This window comes from Antrostomus carolinensis, unplaced genomic scaffold, assembly GCF_000700745.2.
Source record: "Antrostomus carolinensis isolate BGI_N321 unplaced genomic scaffold, ASM70074v2 scaffold7239, whole genome shotgun sequence".
NCBI classification, from domain to species: Eukaryota; Metazoa; Chordata; class Aves; order Caprimulgiformes; family Caprimulgidae; genus Antrostomus; species Antrostomus carolinensis.
In genome coordinates, this window is record NW_010339172.1 from 70,409 (window position 1) to 79,209 (window position 8,801).

Here is an 8,801-nt window from a genome sequence, read left to right on the forward strand (position 1 = left end):
GCCCTCCCCAGGTGAGCTGGTGTTAGGCCTTTCATACACAAAGCAGGCAAAGGATCACCAAAACGCAGCCAGCTGACTCCGTTTTCTGTTATCTCAATACCCAAGATCTTTGCTATTATCATCATTTTCCAAGAACTGTGGACAAAAATGTCTCTCCAAGAGGCTGACAGGTGCTTTGGAACACCTAGACAGTGCCAGGGCTCCAATTCCAGCCACACAAGGCATCAGCCACATGGAAATATTTTTTCCTACTGATTTCAATAGATTTATAATAGCATCAAACCACTTAATTTCACACAGCTTAAATTCTTCTACCCAGTGGCCCTATAGGTAGCATTAGACCTTATTGCCGAAAAAGTAAGTTTTAATATGAAAGCAAACAACCCTTCAAAAACCAAAACCCAATTCAAACATCCGGAGATCGTCGCTTAACGGCGCACACCCAATGTCACACGCGACCGCACTGGGCTGCGGTCTGTTATATTGGTTCATGTCCCCAGTGACTCACAACATCATTTCAATCAGATCAACATGCCAAGAGCTGTTTTATGGAGGGATGTTGGTGATTTTCACTATCTTTCTTCCCTCTTTTCCTCTTCTCTCCCTTTCCCACCCTGCCCCAAAGAGCCAACTTTCACACAAACCCCATTTTTTCAGGTCATTCTGAAGACTACGCTGCTTTGACAGCGTTGTGCGTTTTACTTCTTGTGAATTCTCTGGAAGGCCTGCCTAAGAAAGTGATATATGGCCAGAAAGAGATCCTCACCCTCAAACCTAATTAGAAGCCTTCACTGTTCAGAAAAAAAATCAAGAGGACAGAAGCCCGAGGCAGCTGGATGGGAATATGAACCATACCATGCTCAAACAGCTTTCTCATATTCATTCAATGACCAAGATCCATCTGTTTATCATCAGCTGGAATACAGTTGGAGACAAAGTGCATTGTTAATAGGGTGTGTTGGAGAGAGAAGTCACACAGAAGTGCCCTAAACTAAGTGATTTCTAAAAGTGATGGCCACAGAGTCCGTACCACACAGTAGCACTGCTCTAATGGATATTTTTCTTCAGTGATTGCCATTAAACTGTGTTTTTGCTGGCAAGATTCAAAAACAAAACAAAAGGGGTGGCAAAGCACCTTCTCTAGCTACAAGATACTAGATCCTAACACAATATTTTCAGGTTTGTAAAACGCTACGCACAAAGATGGCTGTAAAAATATATATATTATATGTTATATATATTATCATATACGACTAGCTATTAGATATTATTTAGTAGCTAGACAAAATCCTATTCTGTTCAGCACTGTATGAAAAGGAGGAAGAACCGGGAGACCATACCACTACATTTCACTAAGGCACTGTGAAAATGCAGCTGAACTGATGCCACTGAAAGCAGCCCCACTCTGAGGCAGCTTGGATATTAGATCAATTGAGAGCTGCAGATCCTCTGCTGATGAAAAAGCAGCAGTTAAAGTCAATGACCACCTAAAATAAGTGTGTGTGTGTATATATATATATAAAAAACTTTTTGTTAAATTAACAACCATGTAAGATAAGAGTTCATCCTACAGTCACTCACCTACATATAGCTACTGGGCTTCTATCAGCTAAATATGGGGGGCGCACAGTGCCACTTGCGACACTGGATGAAAAGCTGGACACCAGAGCAGAAGCGTGGTAACTGGGGGAGACTATGAAGCACATAAAATGCAATCAAACTAGCAAGAGGCTTTCAGTCAGCTCTCCCTAAAGCCTCTGTAACTCAGAAATAGAGACATCTTGCAAGGAACACACCCTTTAATTTAAAATCAAAGGTTATAGGGGTGAATTTTTTTTTCCTGTTGGCCTTGTTTCAGCTTTCAGAAATTTAACAACATTCTATACTATCAAAGCATTCATTCATCATCTTGATTTCTTGCCCCTCCCACTGTAAATGCTATTCCACTGCCTTTAACTTAGGTACAGTTGCTATTCTTCGCAGACTCACAGAAGGTTGTCTGGAGGCAAACAGACACTAGTAAATCAGGAAAATTATTTCATCTGGTACCAGAGATTTTATATCTGTTTATTTTTATAAAAGTTTGTACACTTACTTCCTAAAAGATAATTCTAATTAAAACCAGCAGTTTCATTTTCTATACAAGCCTAAAAATGAAAGACAGCTTGCTTTGCTAATAGAAGTTTGAATATTTGAGTTTTGAGTCAGGATAGAAATAAAAGCTCAGACTGGATCTTTTCCAACAGGACCTAAACCCGGAAGAATTACAGTAATCTTGTGATACAGCAAGGAGTTATATAACACTCGCCGGTGCCGTGTCATTATTTCTAAGGATGATGTCACAGTTTGCTCCATGGACCTGTTCTGTGTGCAAGGTGGTCTACTCGGCAGGTTCAAGCTGCTCTCCCTTATTGCAACAGATGATCCCAGCAAGAGAATCACCTTATTTCATAAATTCATTAAGTTTAAAGCTAAATGGAGCTATTGTCTCACCTAAGATCCCATAGTTTGTACAAGAGGCCATTTAATCGCAGAGACCTCTTTGCTCATCCCAGGAGCTTGTGCTTGGTTTAAGTATCTTTCAAGCAGGCCTACAGTCCTGACGTGAATAAATCAAGAGCTGGGGAATTTATCATTTTGCTTGGTAGTTTATTTTAATGGTTATCAAACCTCACCGCTAAAGAAACATGCCTAACTCTGAGTTTCCTGGTTTCAAGTTCAGTCTTGTGACTTACCCTGTTAACATTATAAAGCCCTTTCGTACATCTTTCCTCTCCACAAAGGTGCTTAAGCACTGTAATCAAGTTGCTCCTCAACCTTTTTTTTGCGATAAGCTAAATAGATTGAATTCTTGGATCTCTTGGGCAAAGCCCAAGCCTTTAAACTAGCTCTCAACCTTTCTGCACTCTTCAGTCTTTTTAACATCCTCTTAAAAGCACAGGCAGGCAGAGGGTATGCTGTACTCCAGTCCTGGTCTCACTGCTGTATTGTTCATGCATCAAGGATTACATTAACTCTTTTGTCCCCTCTGAACTCCAAATCCTTTCCCAGATAGGTTTTATGGGATACAGGTCCCATTCAGGAGTCAAAACCTCAACTTTTTGCTCCTATGTGAATAATTTCTCATTTGAGTACAGTAGGACACATTTCATTTGAATGGGACCAACTCCTTAAGGTATCCACATCACTCTGCAGGACAGCACTCCTTTTTCTGTTGCTTTTCTTGTACACCCTTCTCACAGACACTAAGGGAGGCCAAGGCTTACACCACACATCTAAGCAGGTGAGAAAATGTATGCTGCAGTGTGCTCAAGCATCAGTATCCCTACACCCCATCCCACATTGTCTATGCTGTTGCTGCCTTCTGGCCAGCACAACCAAGTTTCTCACCTGCACAAACCAAAGGACTGGCGAAGGAATGCTGGAGGACATGGGGAAAGGAAGTAGACATCTGACCGCCACTCCAGCATGAGCTAAGGGCATGGCTGAAATGCATACATGAATCCAGCACCTTGGCAGTGCTGCTGGGCTCCGGCTTTAATTGCAGCCCTTGAACAGGGACACACGTGGATACCAGATAATCACCTCTTCCCTACTGTGGCAGAAGCTCTTACACCTCCTTGGGAAACTTGCGTGACTGCTGCCAGCCCTCTGCCTTCTCTCAGTTGAGGAGCTCCAGCATAAGTAGCAACAGAAAAATGAAGTGTACCTGTTCACGTAGGGAGATGAGACTGACTCCTGACTGACCATAGTCACGATCACCAGAGGGGCAGGTGACCTTTTTTTAGAAAAATAATAGGCTGAGCTTTTCTTCACAATCATCAGTCCCTACTTATTTGTCACAGTCCTCATTAAAAGTGTCATGTGAAGGAATAGAAAAATGCCACCTGACTCCAACTAACATGTGCAGGCATGAATCCAGCCCCAGATGTATCAATCCCTTCAGTTTGTATATCTTATTTTCTAATGACCCGGGAATCTTCTTCACAACCCCTGTAGCAGTACAATACTGTACAGATGTGGCATTGCCAAGAAAGGAGCTTTGAGCTCTCTTGCAACACGTTTTGATGTAGATTGATAAAAATATCACAGGTTAGGCAGAGCAGTGTTCTGCTTCAGGAAGACGACACTGTGCCTGGTCTTGCAGCAGGCCTTATTCATGAGAGCAGGCTCATCAGCTTAGTCAGGGTGTGCCACAGGAGGAAGCAGAAGTGGCAATACCCTTTTGTGATGAAGGGGCTGTAGAGAAAGTGGAGAAGGAGCAAGTCACCTTGAACAGGGTTTGGGCAATAAAATTTTTGCCTCGTACTTTCTTGGACTGCATGTGTTCTGGCACAAAAAACAAAGCAACATTTTAGCGACTCAAAAACAAATCCTAGCTGCATTTAATTTGGACTTATTTTTAAACAGACCACTCTTTACATCCCATGGCAACAGTCTTGACACTTTTCCCTTCAGCTTCCACTTGAACTACCACTGAAACCACTGTGAAATGACAATGTCCTTCAGCTTAAAGGCAATAATCTCCGATTTACTTTGTTTTGCAGATGACTTTGGGAGGAAAAGCACATTCTGACAGCTGTTTCCATTTCATCATGCTTTTTTGTTTTTGAAAGAGAAGACCATTTGTTTTCAATTTGTCTATAAATAATAGAGGAAAACACAGCTGAGGGGCCCAGTGTGATTTTTATAGAAAGTTCATTTTTAGAAATCTGATAAGCTTATAACCACATATGTTTGAAATCACAGCAATATAAAATACAGAAACCTTGAAAAAACCCTACTTGTCAAGCAATCTAATATTTATTTTATCTAGTGCTTAGCAGCATTTGTCAAATATTGTGTGATGGGGGCAATTTTGAATCTAGGTTCTGAACACGTGAAGAAATATCTCGCAGATCTTCAACAAGGTACTGACCCAGAAGACACTTAACACATCAGTAGCCCCTGTGCCCCTGGCACAATGATGTGCCAGGACAGACGGCTGTTGCCTGCTAGCTTGGGAAACAATTGGAGACAGACAAGTGCACTGCTAACCAGATATCTGCCACCAACCGTCTACTGTGACTTCAAGGACTGTTTCAGTTTCTCTGTCTGGAAAATGGAATTAACAGATTAGGACATAATCTTTATGAGGTCAAAACTGTTAGATTTTTCCCTAGATTGAGAGCGATCTCACAAGCCAGCATGAGAATTAACTAGCTCATGTTTATCAAAATGAGTCATGAAGGCAGTGGACTTCTGCTCAAACAGCTTTGGTACAGATCAGACCTAGCAGATTACCAACACCATCAAGGACATCTGCTCCTCAGCCCCTCAAGTAGTGTTAGCAGCTAGCACAGAGGTAAATCTATTTTCCAAATGCATGAAGAAGCCTAAACAAGCCCTGATGATAACCAGAGCACAACAGCTAGAAATCCCCTAGCTAGTCCCCTTATTTCCTCAGAAAGACTATAAAAAAAATGCATGAGGAAGGGAGTTATGCCACTACTGTACAAAGAGAAAATTCCCAAACCTGGAGTATTTTACCTGACCATTTAGGAGGATTTCTGATCTACCGTGACCTACAGTGCTGATCTATAGTACAGTGATCTAAGGAGACTGGAGCAAAAGAGGGAGGGGAACTATTTGTAGCTCAAATGGAACAGCATGCCTTAGAATATTAAACTCTGTCTTCCCAGTCCTAGTACTATAAAGATTGTTTACGATCCTAGTCTGTCCTCTATTTTCCTTAAATATAATCACTTTGCATCACACCCATGCCATTTCACTGATGTATTTTTAAGCTTTTATTCCTAATGCAGTGTTAAAGAATATTTGTGATATGACTTGAATTTTTCACCTGAGTAACTGAAGCCATTGGAAATGGTCTTCTTGAAGAAAGGCTGTTTTCAGGTTGCATCATAGCTTGTGAAAGCTACAGGAAGCCATTAATAAACAAAGGTTTTATTACAGAGGCTCTGGTTCCTGCCTTGTAAGGTTTCCACAGAACCAGAAATCCAGCCCGTTTGTATCAGCACAGTGCCTGGAAAAGATACAGCACACAGCCTGAAGAGGCTCCTAAATCTTCGCAGGAGAGGGTGCACTTCCTATATAAGGAAGCAGACTCTGTGTTAGGGGAAAAGCCAGATTTAAGGGAAGATTTGAGGACATGAGAACACTTCCCATCAGACCAGTTGGCTGGAGCCATCTGTCCAACATGGGGAATATTCCTAAGAGCTCGTAGGAATGACCAAGGGACACAATGCAGTACAGCAGTCATCTCTGTCCTTTCATCAGTGTCAAATTCCTCCTGTAAGAGCAATGTGGGGTACAGAATACCCCAGAAGTGGTTATTAGGGTGTCTAAGTGGAAGAAAATGGGATAGCAGGCATTGCTGCTTGTAGGGTAAGCCCCACTTGCATGCCTTTGAGAATTGCTTCCTCTTCTGTTTCTGTGTTAGTAGCAAAAAGGCACAGGAAGCCCTAACAAAGTGACATTAAAAAATATATATTCCTGTTTTAATGAGTTTGTTGCTGCCTAGTACACGCAGTTAAGGTGTCTGTTCTCTCCCTATAGCCCATCTAGTTGACAGTCTGGATTGCAGATTATATCACATCTCAACTTTCAGAGAGACAGAAGGGGAATTGCTGTGTCCACAGTCTTGTCAGGCTTTCCTCCAGGTGCTCTGCTGGCAGCAGGCTCTGCTGCTCCCCAGAGAGGCAAGCAATGCTCTTTTTACTGTAAAAATGTTAGCAGACAATAACTAGTCATTTCAAGAATGTTTTGTTTTCAAATGGAACAGGCTGTTTGATGAAAGAAGACGTTTTTCACAAAGGAAACTCTGCACTGCTCTCAGTGGACTTCATCTTGATTGTGTCTGCTTTTTTACCAAAGTAACTTCACTAAAACCCAAGGGGAGTATTTTAGCAAAGTGCATTAAGGTAGTTGCCTAGAGACCTCAGCTTTAGCCCTCAGTGATTTAGAAGCACTGAAATAAAAACCACCCCCCTAATCTTCGTGTTTGTAATATATTGATTCACATTGCCCACATACACACCCTGGGAGGACATGACAGATCTCTTCCCGTCATCTTTTACCACTCCTTAAGGAAAATATGTAACCAGCATCCCACCTGTCACATACTGAGTCACCTCCCAGTTAAATACATTTTATTTGTATTTTTTCTATTCAACAGATAAACATGTTTCATTTGTCAGTACAGCTCACTTCCTCAGGAAAAGAGCTGCAGGTTAAGCTCTAACAGAATCCCAGAATTGCCTCGATTGGAAAAGACCTTTAAGATTGTCAAGTCCAATCATTAACCTCACACTGACAAGTCCCCCACTAACACATGTCCCTAAGCACTGTGTCTGCACCACTTTTAAATCCCTCCAGGGATGTGGACTCCACCACCGCCCTGGGCAACCCCTTCCAATGCCTGAGAACCCTTTCAGGAAAGAAATTCTTCCTCAGATCCAATCTCAACTGCCCTTGGTGCAACTTGAGGCCATTTCCTCCTGTCCTGTCATTTGTTCCTTGGTTGAATAGAATGACCTCCACCCCTCTATGTGCCAAAACATTTGCAGTAAGACACATGCTTGTACTGTGCCCCTAGGAACAATAAAAGGTATCAGGACCAATTTCAGTCAGATGCTGCAGGGATGGGGTCCTCTTAGACTGAAAAGGTAAAAGGAATAATTCAGTTGGGGTGGTGACCAGTTTTGTCATACAGAGTTAACATCCTGCTCTCGTGCAATAATTGAAGCATGCTGGTTTTACACACTACAATACAATTAAAACTGTGGATTGAAAGCTGTTAATGAATCACTGCACCAGGTCACTGCATGCCACAAGGAACAGGTAAGCACCCTGTGGACCTAAGCTGTTCATAGGTACATCCCACAGGTACTAGGTCCCCACCCTGGCCAGGAGGTCTAAAGCAGAGCAGGAGTGAGTTGCTGCAGAGTCCAAACCTCATCCTCATGCAAGGCCAGTTGCACCACACTGCCCATACTCACCTCCATAAGACCTTGCCATTCCCTTCCCATCAATGAAGAGTACAAGTGGCAAAGATTTTGGCAACCTGCTCACAGGACCAGAGGCCAGCAACTCATGTTCTTGTGATAGGATTTCATGCGGTGCATATTCATAATGATTATAGGACACACCGGGAGTGGTAAATTCCCAACAGTATTACACAAGCTACTACTGAATTCTATTTACTGAAGTTATTTTTTTTCCAAGAATCTTCATACACTGAGCCTCCTCCACACATTATGGGATAGTATTTTCAATTCATAGGTGACCTCAAAGTTTAAGGGTTCTACATGGGTTATTGGCGACAGCTCATGGAGCAATCTAACAACAAAATTAGGAGCAAGTTTGGCATTCCCACTAACTTGGCTTTGTGCTTAAATCAAAATTTATATAAGACCAAGGAGGCCCAGGAACTGGCCGTACTATCTGTAATGTCAGGAACTGATTACAAAGGCACCAGTGGTTCTTGTTCTTGCCAATACAGCTCCAGTCTGATAGAAAATTATTTGACTGAGGGCTGGTTCAGAAAGGAGCCATAAACTGATAATACCCACATTGCTACAGGAACCAAGAACTTAATCTCTGATTATTATTTCCCAAGGTAAATATTTAAATAAACTAACATCTAAAAAATAATAAAATGTAATTAGAGATAAGCAAGGTTATACAAGTTACTCTCTCATAAGTTGCAGGAAATTTTCTTTCCAAATCCCCTCAGCATACAATGGGATTACAAAATCACTATGATAGAAATAGACATTATAATCTCAGAGCAGGTTTCC